At 33.4% G+C, this 17,589-nt stretch overlaps 1 protein-coding gene across 2 annotated transcripts in view; it reads right to left on the bottom strand.

Annotated features, from left to right (window-relative positions):
- LOC118263180 (probable cationic amino acid transporter) overlaps positions 1–14,169 on the bottom strand; it is a 155,510-nt gene extending 141,341 nt beyond the window's left edge. For both annotated transcript variants that reach the window (XM_035575020.2, XM_035575026.2), the window contains exon 1: positions 13,947–14,169. The gene's annotated coding sequence lies outside the window, so the exon portion shown is untranslated. The remainder of the gene's footprint in view (positions 1–13,946) is intronic.
- Positions 14,170–17,589: the final 3,420 nt, after the last annotated feature.

Raw genomic sequence — 17,589 nt, 5'->3', positions numbered from 1 at the left:
ATGTGATGAGTGATCTTTTGGTTTTATATAGAGGATAAAAGACAAAGAGATAATGTCTTATTTATTCTACTAGACATGTAAACGGTGATCTTTGTTTTTACTTCTTTAATAATATTTTAATGTTTTACACTACAGTACTTTTCAACGTAAATCAAGGAATTTTCGTAACTAAATTTTTAATGAGGTCAGTTGATACTTAGTTCATGTATTGATACTCGATTAGTTACACATATTTTGATGATTTTGACTTTGTTAAGTGTATCAGGCGGAGGTAAGCTAATTTGCCAGTTTTGATTTCAGTGCGATTGAAAAATGTAGACTGATACTCGATTAGTTACACATATTTTGATGATTTTGACTTTGTTAAGTGTATCAGGCGGAGGTAAGCTAATTTGCCAGTTTTGATTTCGGTGCGATTGAAAAATGTAGACTGAAATGAAACGTGGCATAAAAGGCTATCCATGCATAACGAGACATAACTGGGCGAAAAATGGGTGCAATTTAAAACCACTTTCGTGGCATACGTGGAATTACAGGTTTCGTTACCGTCACGTTTAAATATCGATGCTGCGTGAACAAGCGAACAGATACCCAACAAAAAAAGCACTCAGTCTTAATTTTTTTTTTCTTCAATAAAGATACAATTTACATGTTTCTCTATAAATGTATTTTATTTTGATGTGGAATTGCGACTGCTTTTTTTAAGTTAATCACCAAAATCACCCTAATGTTATAAATATGAAAGTTTATTTGTTTGGATGAAATTTGGTACCTATACAGGCATGCTGCCTTGGGAGATAGGATACCCCCGTTTCATCTCACGGAGACGCGGGCAAAGCCGCTGGCAGAAGCTAGTGAAAGAAGCAAGAATGATTATTCTCAGAAGGGCTCGTTCTGGTTTGTCGTACGTATTGTCATCGCCAATAAAATAAGAATTGAATGCATAATCATAATATAAATTTCAGGTACACGTTTGCATTGCATGAAAGAAAAAATGGGCGAACTCACTTGGAAAGTTCGGTAGCACCAGTAAGAAACCGAAAAGGGACGCTAGTTTAAAATAAATGAACCGAGACTGTCCCTATATAAAGACTGAATAATAAATTTCAGATTAGTAGGTCATGCTTCAGATATACGAAGATATTTTATTATGAACTCAGACTTATTAGTGGTCGAGGGAACGTAGGACGTCGTCTTCTTTTATTTGCATACCTTGTCAAGTAGAAATGCAAATAACGGCACATCTTTACATACAGAACTATACGAGAATTCTTATTGTGAGATATTCAATTAAATATCACTCGGAGAATGTGGGGGAGTAATTGAATGCCTCTTCTTTGAATAAGCTTCGAGATGTTGGTATTGACAGTTAATTTGCTTGTGCTTGTGCACTGTATCTTATGTCTTTGGTAATTTAGTACTCCTAGAAACATGATTAACTACAGTTTGGAGTTGCGGTAACTAACCTATGCTTGTTAATTTTCAAATGATATTTCATATGATATCATCATCATCATAATCAGCTGAAAGATGTCCACTGTTGAATAAAGGCCTTCAAACGTGGAGAACTAAGGGGAGGCCTTTGTTTAAGTGCAAAGGCTTGTGGAGAACTAAGATGAGGACTTTGTTGAAATGATATTTGGTATAATAACATTAAAAAATCCACTATTTACTTATCACTGTCAATGTTTGGAAATGCAACATTTTGCTAAGATGGGAAAATTATGCTAATAAGCAGGTGTCCTTTATAATCAGGCATTATATGTAGGTTTGGTCCCCAAATTAGACAAAGTACGTAGTAGTGAGTAGTTTAAATGATTTTAACTGCAACGAGGACGCTTGGAATTAGTGAGGCAAACAGGCTGAGAGGATGGCGCAGTCATAAACTATCTCCACTACACTAGAGAGTAGAGGGTTCTCACCCTAATTGAGGTCTCTGCATTTGATCCGAGATAACCCTCCGTAGAAAAGCGATATCGATTCAAAATTAACACGTTCACAACTCGATAAGAATCTTAGCGATAGAATCGAGAACGTTTTATCGATTTTGAAATTAGTACCACTGGTTATAGAAATTGCTTTCATTATTATTGTTAGTCGTAAATTGAATTTAACTAGTTAATGTTGGTACTTTTCAGGAATAGATTTTGTTTACGTCACGTAAATCTGAATTACGATCTCCAAATGTTTGGTAGCATAGCAATAAAAGCAGAGCTTTTTTTCACAGCACTTTTACAGTATAAATAATACCACGGACCACTACCAAAGATTTTTTTTATTATGTAGAGAACACAAATTAATTTAAATTGAAAAATCACTTTTATTAGTTGGTAGTAATTTTACCCTAATCTTATTCTAATTTAGTCTTTGTTCAATTAACTCGTGTTTTGTGACAGTTTTTTAACTGACCTACTCCAAACTCTTGGTACACATGTTACGGAACCCTTATTGGTCCATGGACACCACTTTAACAAACCCTGGATTATAACTAACCTCTTTGTATGGAAAGTCATAAGGGAGTAGTGGTCTGTAATGGGCTGTTTGTGAAACTAATTACATGTTTAAAAATACACCACATAATAAAATGCATTACTTCCAATCTTATAGATAATTCCCACACTAATGCACCTAAACAGAGAGTATATTGGATCTAATTAAAATTAATGTGGTGCAACCAACGCGTAGTGATTAGCACTCTATACCTCTGTAAAATCATTAAAAATTCACAAAGTCCTCTAATGCACGGCTACCGGGAGTTTTAAGTGCAATTACCTATTCGGACGGTGGATAGCTATTTTTTTAATTTAGAGTGCTATGATTTAGAATATGTATAATAAAATTACAATGATATTTAAAATAATGTAATTTTATGAAATTAAATACATCATTATTAAAAGATGACTTCTCTTAAAATATTGTAACCATTACTTTGAAATAATACTGCGTCTTATTTTTTTTTTCTAATCAACGTGAAATGAACTTGTCTGAGGAACACTACCTTTAGCATGAAGTCAAGTTTGCTTTCGAGAGCGCGGGCGGCGCTCTTATTAATTGGTTTATTAGAACTGACCAGTCAGAGCACCGATCGCGCTCTCGTTTCGATTACTTTAAACGTAAAGCAAACTCGTACTAAGGGTTTTGGTAACCTTGTTTTAAGGACTTACCGTCACACATAGACACCGCAACACCAGAGAAGACACAAGAGTGTTGCCGGTCTTTCAAAAATGAGAAACTTCTATTATTATTTAGACTTTGTCTACTCTGTAGTACTATCCTTATAGCCAAAAGTGAAACCAATCTTTTAAGTAAGATATATTTTACATCCAACGAAAATTATGAATATGTATGTGATACTCTTTTCACTCAAACCTCCCAAAATTTTCAATAGTATAATGAAAACCGAAATTGTGTCCTGTGTTTGGTAGGTTCACCCCAATTACAATGGGACTCCTTAACGCCCCCTAATACATACATACATACATACTCTTTGGGAAATACCAGATGTGATTTTATATATGTTAGGTCACTTTACAATTGAAAATAGCCCGGAATAGTTGAAGCATGAAATGTTTTAAAGAAATAAGATTGTATCTGATATTATTCTTATACTGTATGGAATTTACTTGACCGAACGAGCTTCCATCTCTGTACTTTAATATATATATATTTCTTTGAGATTATTTCCATTGAAATAAATTCAGAAAATATACAAGATTCGCTGAATTGTGTGAGGAGGAATGATTTTATAAAATTTTGTTGTCGTATTTTTAAACAAGATATTTTACGAATCAGTGAACCAAGTTAACTCTTCGTTGAGTTGCAGTAATGTTGGATTGCTTGAAGTTGTTCTTGGAATATTGATCTTAAAGTTCAGTTTGTTTGATTTTCTAGTAGATTTAGATTAGATTACAAAACTCTTTATACACAAAGGACAAAATAAGAAATTGGTAGGTTATTCTCATTAAACTAATTTATTTTTCAACCTGTCATTGGCTAGGTTAAGCTAAGTAGATACTTGAAATGAGATTTTATTCATTTTATGTTTGGAAAACTAGAGACTTACGGTTTTATAGTCTGTAAATGCAGTTTAGGCGCAATTGCACTATAATATATGCAATAGGGAAAAATTGATGGATTATTATTTTTTTTTACATGAAAACAGTTGAAGTGTGGATAGAACTGCTTTAGATATCAATCATTTAATTAAATTAAAGATTTAATAATAATTCCTGATTATACTAAATACTTATGCTATTAAATAAAGTAACTCTTTATAAATAATACAAAGGAGGTACGAAGGCTCTCTAAATAACGAAACAAAATTGATGTGTAGGCTTACTAAATTTACTTGAAGCAGTGCGAGAAAATTGGTGGCATTTAAGAAAAAAAAATGCTGGTTTATGTTCGCCGGCAATAAATTCCATTATCTTCGCATAAGGTATATTTTCCAAGAAAAGATGGAGTTTCCATACTTAGGTAATTATGTTATTTCCACACCTTGTCTCAGTTATTTTGTTGGTAAGTCTAATTTACCAAATCTTTGCGGGGAGAGCTTTGTTTTTATAGAAATAGTACATGAATTCGTGAAGTGTCTCCTACTACTTAATTGTTACTATTACTCGGCATTAGGCCCGCCTATGTTCTTTGTGAACATAAAGTGTTAAATAAATAAAAAAATATAATGTAAAAGATTATTATCTTCTGATTCTTTGAAGTTGTTCTAGAAGTAGTTTAAATTAATTACGTATTCTATATTTGTGCCAATCTTTGAAACTAAACACAATGTAGAAGATATTAATAGTTTGAAAAAAGAAAAATATAAAACTGAAATAATTTAAATTATTAAATTGTGTCGCAGAACTGATAACACGTTCGTAGATTTAAATTAATAAAAAATACGAATTCTATAAAACGACCTAGATACCTAAAAACGTAACATTGACTACATTAACCTACAAACAAAGTAAAGAAATTGGTTCCATAGTAAAAATGTAACACAACCAGACAAAATCACAACATAAATTCTAATGGCCCATTATGTAAATGTCGTCGTGTATAAAACGTAAATCGTACGTATCTTCACGGCGCTACAGTGAGGGATGAGCACGTACAATATAATGTGATTTTATAATACGAAAACTTTGCATTAAACGCATTAAGACTGCTTCTGATCATGAAATGGTGACTTCGTTAAAACGTTCCGTGCAGCGCATTAGGAGAGGTTTTGAAATGTTTTTAAAAAGTTTAAATCGGAGTCTGGTAGATAAAAATATTTTAAGTATAATTCCGGACATCTATTTGGTAAGCTATTTTATGCTGGCAGAGTAGAATACAACTGTCAGAACCCCTATTCTTCTTGAGAGCCTTATAAGACCCACTAACCCATTCCTTAGCAGCAATTTTCGATACAAAATCGTTACTAAGGAAAGGTTTAAGTAATCATTAAATGTCTCTGAGTGCAGCAATAAGAGACTCCACATGTTACAAAGACTGAGCTGCAGGCCATAATTCTAACTCTAGTTAGTTAGTAATTCAAACTGTTGTTGGTAATTCACCAGGAAACCAACCTCAAAACACGATTACCATTAGTAAAGTCGTTTATATCTGAATTAGAATCACTACTCATGATTACTCAGCATTATCACACTGTCTAAACAATGGCTATGTCTATCACAACAATGCGACTGGACATATATTAATGAGAACAAGCCCTTCACCCTTCCCCTTCGTAAGACGATAGCCAGCATCTGACAGGGTCGTCTATAGCCGACTGAATGACCGATTGGACCTCTTGTGATTAATTGGAACAGCCACACACATAGATTTAGCCAGTGCTATACATGACTGTACATGAATGTTGTATTGCCTACACTATTCCTTATTTATTTCATTCGTTTGGATGGAAGTTCTGGAAGTCCTAAGGGATAGAGAACTTTCCCTTCATGTGTTTGTAGTCTGATTAATTACCAGATGGAAAATATAAACAACACAACTTCACGCCTTTTTGTGCCCGAAAGGGTAGGCAGAGGTGTACATTACGGCAGGGTATGCCACTATACAATCTACACCCAGTTTTCGCCATTTGTATTTATAAGTTATTTATAAGATAAAAATACAAACAAGTAACAGTTATACTGTGAAATCCAAAAAAGAAATCCAATTTAAATCCCTTTTAATCAAATGATTAAAACCTCTTGTTACTAACTATAGCAGTTCAAAAATGTGTTTGTAGTTGCCCACGCGATGGGCGCATGAACCGGAATAATCTAATACTTTTACTCAAATATTATAGTCTTCAGTAGCGTCCCATATAAAATATCCACAGTCTGTTAGACTAGCCGCAAATATTTGGAAACGCACCCACGCCACGTTAGGCGTAAGTAATTTTTTTCATGATTTAACACGTTTTAACAAAACTACGACGTGACATATAACAATATAATGAAAATAGTAGTAATCGATTGTATCATTATTGTTTATTCAATATTCAGTGGGTGGCAGGTAATTAGTTGTCCATTGACAAAAAAAGGTATTTTACCCACATGTAATTCGTCCACATATTAGTATATAGCCTTGATATTGATAGAAAAGTAATTTGGTCATGTAATATTGGTCCAAAATGACAATGCCATTCAAATCCGGATTAGTTGTTATTTTAAGACGTATTCAAACTAAAGTAAAACAATGATACATATCTATTCACCGATATCTATTAATCGCGAACTAAACTGTGAAATTCCATCAAACATTTTAACAAAATTTACATTATTTAAACCTAAGCGATTCGAAAAGCATCAATGTTTGCTTGTGTATTTAGGTCAAGTCCCCGAAAGTGACGAAAATTCTACGACGTCAAACCTTTTCACGTTTAAACCAGCTTCTGAGTTCTACTAAAACTTCTATTACGCTTCTATAAAATCATATTCTCAAACAGGAATATTATATCGAGTATTTCTTTTCATCCGTGTATATCTCGTAGCAAAGCGTAGCATGGTAGCGTAAAATATCGTAGCATCATCTAGCGTAGATTTGCGTAGCATCGTAGCAATGACCTGCGTAGTAATCTCGTAGCAATAGTTACGCAGGCTGTCTCTAACGTAATTATTGTTAGAACAATTTCGACACCCTCGGTAAATTAGATTGGATGTGTTGGGATCATTTTCAACTTTTACTAACAGGGGATACTAAATTGTGAACGTTTTATATCGCTTAAATTCGTAAACTTTGCTTTTATATCTCAAAAAATGTAAATGTGTGTAATAGTAAACTATGAATTCCACCATAGTTTTATATTTCAGTAATTATTGTATATTAACTTTATTCTAAAGAGGTCAACAAAATAAAAGTTGTCTTAACCGACGCATACATCAAACTGACCGACTGACTGATGGCTGTGGATGAAGCGAAAGAGGTATGTAAGACTCGTAGTAATTGGAGTTTCATTGTCTCTGCCTACCCCCATGGCAGATAGCCGTGAGATTGTGTATGTACTTATGTCAAAGTAATTCCTGTAGAGTGTGTGTGTTTTTTTAAAAATGCGTTTAATTGCTTTCAATCTTAAAGATTAGTTTTAATTTGAGTTTAACGAACCAGCCGCGCCCGATTATCGGAAGGGCGTCAGTCACTTTATTGCAATATCGGCAAACGATTAAGCAAGTTCTTGATCATTAAAAAAGGTCGTATTTTGAATCCATTTCAAATTCTCAGTTATTTTTTTCAGTAGGTATTGAAAAATCGATACTAAACCATCACTGAATGGTTAACATATCTCAATATTTAGAAAATTATTATTCTTCAGGCTACAAATATTTTTTTAAGAAACTATTTTGTTATATGCAGAGCAAAACCTTGTCAAGGCCTGAATGGATTTTGTGGAATCAATAATACATACCTGTACATTGTATAACCATAAAACTGTTAAAATCAGAAACCATTAGTCATATAAATACAGGTCTGTTAATGTATTTTTATGTTATCATTTTAAAAATCCAAATGTCGAACTTCCCGAACAAATTATCTTGAACTTAAGACGGGATATTTACCATGTCTATGAGTTTAACATTAATAAACATGGTGAATATCCCGTCTTAAGTTCTAATGTTAGTGTTAGTGACCATGTCAGTTTAAAAATTTAAATTATCTTGAGTTGCCGAACGGTAACGGGCCGGACAAATCTAAACACGTAGATTGCTTTACGTATAAAGTAATCGAAAACGCGCTCTCGTTTCAACCGTACGTCACCGTATCAGCCATAAAGGAACCGGTGCATATAATTCAATATAATATGTAGTTTTACGTCTCGACGGTACCGTATCCGTGCCGTGCTATTGGAAAACGGTTATTCTCCCTGAATTAAATTATTGGACCGTTTTATCTTAAAATTATGTAGGGACTGTTCACAGAACAGCGAAGTTCAACGCTTTATGATTTTAAACAGTTAACCGATGTAATAAATCCTCATTATGTAATAAATGTGCGTTTGTGTACCGTACTTTATTTTTAATAAGGTATTAAATTTTGAGACTCATTTCAGGTTATGGTACAAGCCGGTAAACGAGCAGACGGATAGTAAGCAATCACCGCCACTACCAAGAAAAGCAGGAGTAGGAACATGGAAACCCGAAACACCAGAGGCGTTACAAGTACGTTGATAGCCTTTTGAGGGTTAGAAATTTTAGAGGTGGTTAGGAAATCGGGGATTGGGAAGCCGACCCATTCGTACAGAAGCATGGCTCTCCCACACTTAAATTAAATTTGGACAATAGTACCTATAATAACGATACTCCTCAAAATCTTAAGAAATGGTTCCCATCATATTTCCCACCTCAGCCAAAACCACCCATTTATAATTTTTCACGTTGTTTCTTCATAATTCTTAAGATCTTAGACTTTAAGTTAGACTTTAAGTACATTTTTATACTTATTTTTGCCATCTCCATTCTGTTACTTAGAATTAACTTCCACATTCTAAAACACTCATCGTGATTGTATCTGTCGTGTACAAATGCTCCGCCAACTATCCTATTTCAAAGCCAGATTTAGCGCGAGTCAGCTCTTAAAATAGAAAAAGTAGGAAAGAAGATTTACCGCTAAAACTGTCAGTAGCAAACAAAATATTTCCGTAAACGTCCTAGACCTTTAAGCTTTAGGAAATAGTATTTCGAAATTAAATTTCAGTTTCTCAATTGAATGGATGTACATATTATTGTTTAAAGCTGTTACTTGAAAATGTAACACTAGTTATGATTTCTATCGCTGTTGTAATTATCAATGCAAAGTTTGTATAAAAATCGACCAAAACCTAAGTCAATATCACATAGTCAATCATTTTAAAAATTTCAAACTATTCTTATTAGCCAGCTAATCGGCTTATCTGGAAGTCATTGAGGGAGGCCTATGTTCAGCAGTGGACGTCTTGTAGCTGATATAATGAAGATGATGATGAATTATTTGTAGAAGTGCGGATAATGAAAATGAACTCAGTATTTGACAATAGGTTATGCAGTTTATCTTTATTAGGACTCTAACACCGCTATTCAAAAAAGAGGGTATTTGGGGCACCGTAACCATCCCCCGTTTAAGTTTTGTTAATAATATTGAAATATATACGAACATCTACGCAGAAAACTAAGTTATTTCTAACTCTCCTCATGTTACATAAAGCCCCACTCAAATTGAAATAATTTGATCGCAAACGATTTTATAAATAGATTTAGTCATAAAATTTTGAAATTGCTCACCCTAGGGACATCTAAGTCTAATACAACAGTAAAATATTGTTGAAGTTTATAGTAATTTTACGTAACGTTGAGTCCTAAGTAGAAGTTAATATCTCTATGTTTTACAAAACTGAGTTATATTTCCTATAAAATTAAATCTGCTAAATACCCCATTGCAGGCTTACGGGTACGATTTATCAGACACACTACTCTAAAAAAGTATCGTTATATTGTAAAATTAAGGAGTTAATAATTTGTTAAATTCTTTTTTAAGTGTTATTAATTATATTTTTTTAAACATTTCTCCAATGCACGCCTTTTACCCCCGAAGAGTTAGGCAGAGGTGCACATTACGGCACGTAATACCGCTATACAATGTACACCCTTTTTTTTTTATAGGGGGTGAGCCTACTGCCATATACTGAATACAATTTCAGACTTCGTGCTACTTCTGAGAAACTTTCGAATAATCAAAAATAGCCTAGTAATAGTTTGCCCAATCCGGAAATAGAACCGGAGACCCTTGTCCGACAAACGAGGCAGTATGACTTTTGTATATAATACAAGTATATTTCCAAGTGAAATGGCGATAAAGAACCACCAGCTAATTACTCCAAAATACTATCATAGCAAATAATAGGTCGTACCGTAGTTCGCATGAGAAGCGGTCATAATTAAACAACTTTTCATAGCAAACAATCGCTCGAATGACCGAATAACTCGCTCCTAAGTTCAAACACGAATTTCCGGTACAAATAAAACAATAAAAAATATTACAAAAGACTCAAGGAGAAGCTAAAGTTCAAAACTCGAGTCTTGATAAGCGTTCTTCAAAGTTTAATTGATTTTATATAATTTGGTGGCGCGACCCCGCGTACATTGATGTTGAGAGGTGGTAGATCAATAAAATGATTAAATTATTCTGTACACTTATCACCGTGCGCTTTTCGAGCTAAAACTGTGACGAGGGTACTACATTGTGACAATGGAACGAAACAATTGTCCTAATAACAAGATCTCTCTTTTTGTAATCCCTGTACATTGGTTGTTGAATTTATTTCAATGTTGTGAAACTCTAATGTACTTCAAAACTTTTCTTAAGCCTAAAAAGTCATTATATTTGATGTAAAGTTTACATTGATCCTAATAATTATGTAGTTTATATATTATTGAAATGTTCTTACTAAATTCTCATATTTAATAGAAATAAGAGGGTCTATAGACTTTACAGTAGTCTATTATATTGTAAACATAATTTTCATGAGTGCCTGTTTAGGTCATGACGTCATACAAATCTCAATGCCCTTTGTAACACTACACAGAGTGTCAACAATTTAAATATTATTATTTTACCAATTTCTACTTCTACCAATTCGTTAAAAATCTAAATCGGTTTGTATTTAAAAGTTTTCTATGTCATTTTATTTGTACCAAACGTTGTTATTACTATTTTAACGTAATTACTAAAGTGCGTGTCGAAATCGTAACTCTACATGAAACTGAAGTGATTACTAGACAGTTTCGTTTTTTTTTTCAAATAATTTCACACCTAACTTTGAATATAGGATTTGTAGAATGTAGAATATTTCGATTGTAACTTATGTGTTATGTCTATTTATAAAATAGCTTTTACGTATTAATTGCATACCAATGACAAAATTACCTATGACAAAGACAAAGCTTTAAAAATATGTTTTTTTTTTTAAGATTCAGATTTTTAAGATGATCTTATTAAATTTTTGATTTATAATCTTTATAAATGCGACACTATCTCATTGGTCAAGTGACCGCTAGTGAGATTGCCGATTGGAAATTCCCGGATTTGGCTGTCGGACAAAATATAAGTTCCTTTACGACTTTCTAACTTGTGATTAATCCAGACTAATCAGCGCATGGACTTGTACCCAGAAGCGAAAACTTATTTTAAAAAATCAGTTTTTGCTTATGGGTATTTCGCTTATGTAATAATATTACTTAGGAACGAGTGAATACTTCAGCAGTTCTATTTAATAGAGATCTATTCGACTGGTAAAAACCTTCTTGGCCAGAATGGGCAATATAGGAAGTGTCAATGCAGGTTAAATCTCGATCAACGCTTCAAAGGAAAATGCTCTGATTACTTTTGTGAACGAAAACGCCTCACGAAGATAGAATACAAGGAAAGCGATGGGATTTATTTTTATCTCAGAATTTTATTTTTATTTTTTTTTATTTATTGTCCGTCCTCTTTTTATAAGTTCGTAATTTTTCGGACGTTACGTTTGCTTGAGTGGAATTTTATGCTCATTTATTTATAGATTTATTTTTAAAATTGGAGTGTTCGTCAGATATTTTTTTTTTATTAATTGGTTTGATTTGATTTACGTCACTTCATATTAAATAAAATACGAAGTTACCGTGTAACTTTTTTTAAATAAATGCTCGAATATTTCCGTGAATTCCTGAACTCCCATTTAAAAAAGAATGTGTTGGCATAAATTGATTTGTGAAATATTAACATTCCCTTCAGAGGGACTCGGTTGGAATATAAAAACGGCAATATCGTACATATATTGAGGCCGGAGACCAAAGATAATCAATTTTGTTTTCCATTCCCATTGTTATACCGCGTGAATGAGCGCTGAGTATTCTCCAAACGAAATACGTAGTGTGAATAAATAAATGAATTTTAATTAAATATTTTATTATTCGTTTAATTTCACATTTAATGCTCGAAAGTGTTTATTTTAATTTTTAATGCTTATAAAATTAATAATAATTGGAGCGTTAATCTCTTAAATAAGAATAATGCTCTTTTAAATTTAATGTTTCCTGACTTTTAATTTTTGCAGATTAACTCTTATGTGGAACTAAAGGTTTAATCATTTTACTGTTATATAATTGAACAGGTTTTTTCATATAACCTCCCGATTTTTTATAAGTATGTGGTATTTTTTATAGTTTCTCTGTAGTATACCCTGACTTTATGTAAGTTATATTGTAATTAAAATAGTTTTAATAATTCAGTAAGCAAAAATGCTTTACATGGGTATCGCCTGTGCGCGTGAGATATAGGGATTTAGCCCCCATTGACGCGTCGGCCCATTATCTACTTTGTCTTTTATGACATGACCTACTTTTTATTTATTTTATAACCTCCATTATTTTCATGTCCATATATATTCTAGTTTTTTTAATATATTAAATGAGTTTTATAAAATATATAATGTTCTTTTTCTGATTAAGTTTTTTTTTTATTTTTTTTTTGTCTATAGTTTAGATATGTCGTCTATTTTATTTTTTGTATCAGACGACAAATTAAAGTGTAATTTTTTTCAATTTTTTAGTGCTTTGGATTTTTACGACAAAAAATTAAAAAATATTTTTAATTTTTTGTTGTAAAAATTCCAGTTATACCAAAAAATCAGGAATTTTCAAGACGAAGATTTTCATTATTGTAATTAACGTTCTATTTTATTTAATTTTAATAATGTGATTTAAAAAATATATATATTATTACTTTGACCGAAGTTGCGACAAAGTAGAGATTTGTCACTGAATTTTTTCGACAGCGTTTTCTCCGGCACTTATCGCAGTAGAATATTAAATGTTTTATTAAAGGCGGAAAAACTTAATAAGGAAGACTGAAGAACACAGACTGAAGAACAGCCGATTGAAAAAAAATCTTTCATTTTATTAATATTTTATCTATAAGAGGAAACTGTGTAACCTCAAGCTTTCTCAAACGGTGTCACCCCCATACATCGCGAATTTAAACAAAGGCCTAAATCAACAGAACTAAAAGATAAACCGACATTACGCGACCCCAAACATAGCGCAGTACAAAATAATATATAAACACGAATTTTACACTCTAGTTAAGTAAAAAAAATCATATAATGACCTACAATATTGATTCCATCAAAATCCATTCAATACCGAAGTCACGTACGAACCGAGGATTTATATTGATAGGTAAAAACCATTTCCAAAGTACCTATTATTAAAGTGCCAGACTTTATTACCAGTACGTTAACAGGCACTAAAATTTTAGTGCCCCGCACAACCTTGGTTTTTAATAAATAAATTAAGTATATGAAGAACGAAAGACGACATCGCCGCACCAGCCGAACTTCAAAAATACAGCCAACCGGATACGTAGAAAGTAATCCTGTAAAAAATATGTAGGAGATAATGCGGCCCGGAGAACGATGCGGCTATCCACAGGTAGGCTGAAAAAATACTTACATTCAAAAAATGTGGGGAAACGCGCTGCTACTGGAGCGCGCGTTGGGTGCTAACGGAGAGCGCGAGCGATCAGCGGAGCAGCGAACGCGAGCGGCGGCACGAGCGATAAGCACGAGCGGCGCGGGTGCACGCGAGGGCGGAATGAACCGAGCGAGCGAGCGAGGGATGTAGAGAGCGTGGCGACCGCTCCGCGACTAGGGCAAGCGACCGTCTGCCTCGACCTCCCGATCCAAACTGCTTATCGACCTCCCCTCGCGCGCACACCGATCCCGCCCGCCCAATACGCCACCGCGCCCGCCTACCGCACAACGTTGCCGAAATTGTGAGGAGGCTTTGACTATTCATCTCTCATTATTCTTAGCTATGCCTCGATCGATGTCCACGTGAAGAATAATAATTGCATTACAAATACTTTGAAAAGTTGTAAAAACAAAAAGTCTCCATCAAGTATAGTTTACTCGTTGGGACGAACTAGCGACACGAGGAAATCGGGAAATTACTAAGACAGAGTTAGGGTCGGGGAACAAGTAGCGGTAAATTGGTTGAATCTAACAGTATGACGCTTGAATCGTGTCGTACCTTGTTATTACATGTCTTGTATGAACTTCCATTTGTGTAATGAAACAACAGCTCTACATTGCGTGGGATTAAATTATCTATTTCGATAAATTGGAGTGACAAAGTTATGAATAAACTTATTAATATTGTACCCTTGTTATACTAAATAACTCCCAGAATATCTAAATACCAGAGCTCGACAAATATTTACTGTAACTATATTTCGATGTTCTACTTTAAACATTATATGTTTATTAATTTTACTTCGTACATTACTACTGAGGATCCACGCTACTCAACTTATATTAATTATTATTAAGTTAATCCAATTCTCTTTGTTCAACTGTTTTTCTAGATACACATGAGATTTTTTAAATAAGTGCTTCCTCTGATAAACTCTTAAGTATGTGTTGCGAACCCTCTTGCGGTATCAAAGCTAAACAAAATTATGTTAATTTTGGGCCGTATTCCTAACCAACGTTCGTATTTTTAAGTATTTAAGCATTTGTATTGGTGAGCAATGCTTATAGCTTATCACATTCTCTCACAGCCATAGATATTCATATTTCATTGGGTCAACGTTCCTGAGCCATGAGGTAATCTGTACGGACAAGAGATGGTCATATGGGCACCCAACCACGAATAAACCGCAGCAAACGTTACTCAACTCACATGATAGAAGCCTGCTAGTCGCCACTTAGCTCTATAACCTGTTGAATTCTACAACGTTCTTCTCATTTTAGGAGCTTTGTTTTTTAGGCTAAATTTATATGTACCTTTGTTGTTGTTTGGGTACATGATAATTAATAGTTCTCAGATATTAGAATGTTTTTTATCGAAGTCAAAATTATTTATTTCAAATAGACCAGGAAGGCTTTTTTTATAAAAAATGAACTATTAAAAATGTCTGTCGGTCAGTCCAGTTCCAAAGTGTATATTCCTATGGAGAAGAACGAGCAAAAAACTCCATAAGTCACTTACTCTTTTGCAATCAGATTCACAATACAATTCTTTGTTACATTGTTCCGATTACTTCAACTATGTGAGATTATCGTACATTATTCAGAAAATCATACTCATAGCTTCTTTAAGCTCTCCTCGTAATAAAATAATGAATTGGTGTTAATCATACAATTCGTATGATTTCAATACCCTTCACGCTACAACCGCTGTTGGTGATCACTCGATTGACGAAATATTTTATATTTACATTTTAATATTGTTTATCATGTTTTCAGTTGTAATATAAAATGTACTACAGAACTTAGCAAGCCATTCACACACACATGCCCATGTACATGACTAGCCATAAGGTAGAAAGGTAGGTACTGTATTAGTCACGCCATGAGTAGAAAAAACATAATCGAAAAGGGTCAAGCCGTTTAGCAGAAATGTAATTATGAAGACACGCTCACTAGAATGCATTAGTACATTGGTCAGACTGTTACAACAATGTTACTTTACTAATAACGAAGTTAATTAAGTTAAAATAAGGTTCATAATTCAATACAAAATTTATCATATTTGGTAATAAACCTGTTCAATATTAGAAAGGTACTTTGTAGTTATTGGGACCCTTATGTTGTATTAATATAGGTGTGTATATAGGGGTTAGATTTATGTTCAGCAGCAGACCTCTTGTGGCTGATATGTTGTATTTTGCTAAATTAGCTTTTTTGGATTTGCTTGCTCCATGCACCACTAGTTTGTTTGAAAATACATGGTACTAAGCCCACGTTATGTACATATTTATGTGCATGAAGATTTAATTAATAAATATGATGATGATGATGATACTACTCGATTTTGGTGACGTTTCAGAGACCTAGCAGTTAAAGTCGCCCGAAGGCACGATATGGCAAATAGGAACGGCGACGCACTTTTAATTTCTTTGGTGTTACGAGTATTCAATGGGTGGCGCTGATCGATCACCATCAGGTGATCTGTCTGCGCGTTTTCACACTATTCCTAATAAAAAGAAGTTTGCAATCATAACCACGTTTTAAGAGTTCTCCACTGTTTTCAGTAGTGGATGTGTGTGTGAAAGAAAGTGCACATTAAATCTACCATAGAAACCTTCAAGGAATAGTCGTGATGATGGTGATGTTATATTACTACATACTTAGCTTATCTTACGTTATCTTATCTATACACATTACATGTTCTAAGTTATTCCACTGATGTCATTTTCTCATGACCTAAATTATATAGCGATGACGTATAAAAGGATTTATCATTCTTATTTATTTATTCACATACATTATCAGGGAGGCGTCGGAAATCTGTCATGTGAATTTCATATGAATGAATTTATGTACGACCCCCCCGCACCCACTCCCTCCTATTATAATTATTCACAATAAAACAAAGTTATTTACAGTTGAGAAAATTTCCTAAACAAACGTCTAATTTTCATTTATTAAGAGGAATCAAGTACTTTTGTTAACATAAAACATAGATGATACGTTACGAGTTTTAATTCCCGAAGAGATATTGAAACACTCTTTTCATCCCTTATATTTTGAGCACCCACATGGTGCTTAATAAGGGGAAGGAAAAGGTAAGGCTATTATTTGTTCACACATTTTAGGATAATAATAATTATTTACCCAACCCAAAAATAAAATCTAAAGAAATAATTCAAGCCATCATGTTACTACAAGAACATTATAAAATCACAAATATTAAAAATTACTTCAATTCACCTAGCCAAGAAACAAGCAAATCTCTTGCAATTACTCGATTAACCACATTCATAGTCTTTACACAATAGTATAAAGATAACAAGCACCCTTAGTACGAGTTTGCTTTACGTTCAAAGTAATCGAAGCGAGAGCGCGTTCAGCGCTCTGATTGGTTCGTTTATGAAACTAACTAGTTTTAAATGAGAAAGACTTTTCTTTCTTTTTTCAAAGTGTGATGTTTCTACTTTGTAATTTGAAGTTGAACTATATCTCTTGGATAGCACGTATTTAATAAATGCTAAGTTTAGTATCACTAGGGAATAAGAAATTATCTACTAGCCGGTACTTTGTTCGTGTATAATTGGATTGTCACGTAATTATTTACTGTTATTATCATATTA

The sequence above is a fragment of the Spodoptera frugiperda genome, chromosome 25, assembly GCF_023101765.2.
Source record: "Spodoptera frugiperda isolate SF20-4 chromosome 25, AGI-APGP_CSIRO_Sfru_2.0, whole genome shotgun sequence".
Lineage (NCBI taxonomy): Eukaryota > Metazoa > Arthropoda > Insecta > Lepidoptera > Noctuidae > Spodoptera > Spodoptera frugiperda.
This window is presented reverse-complemented; position numbering and strand designations above follow the sequence as displayed.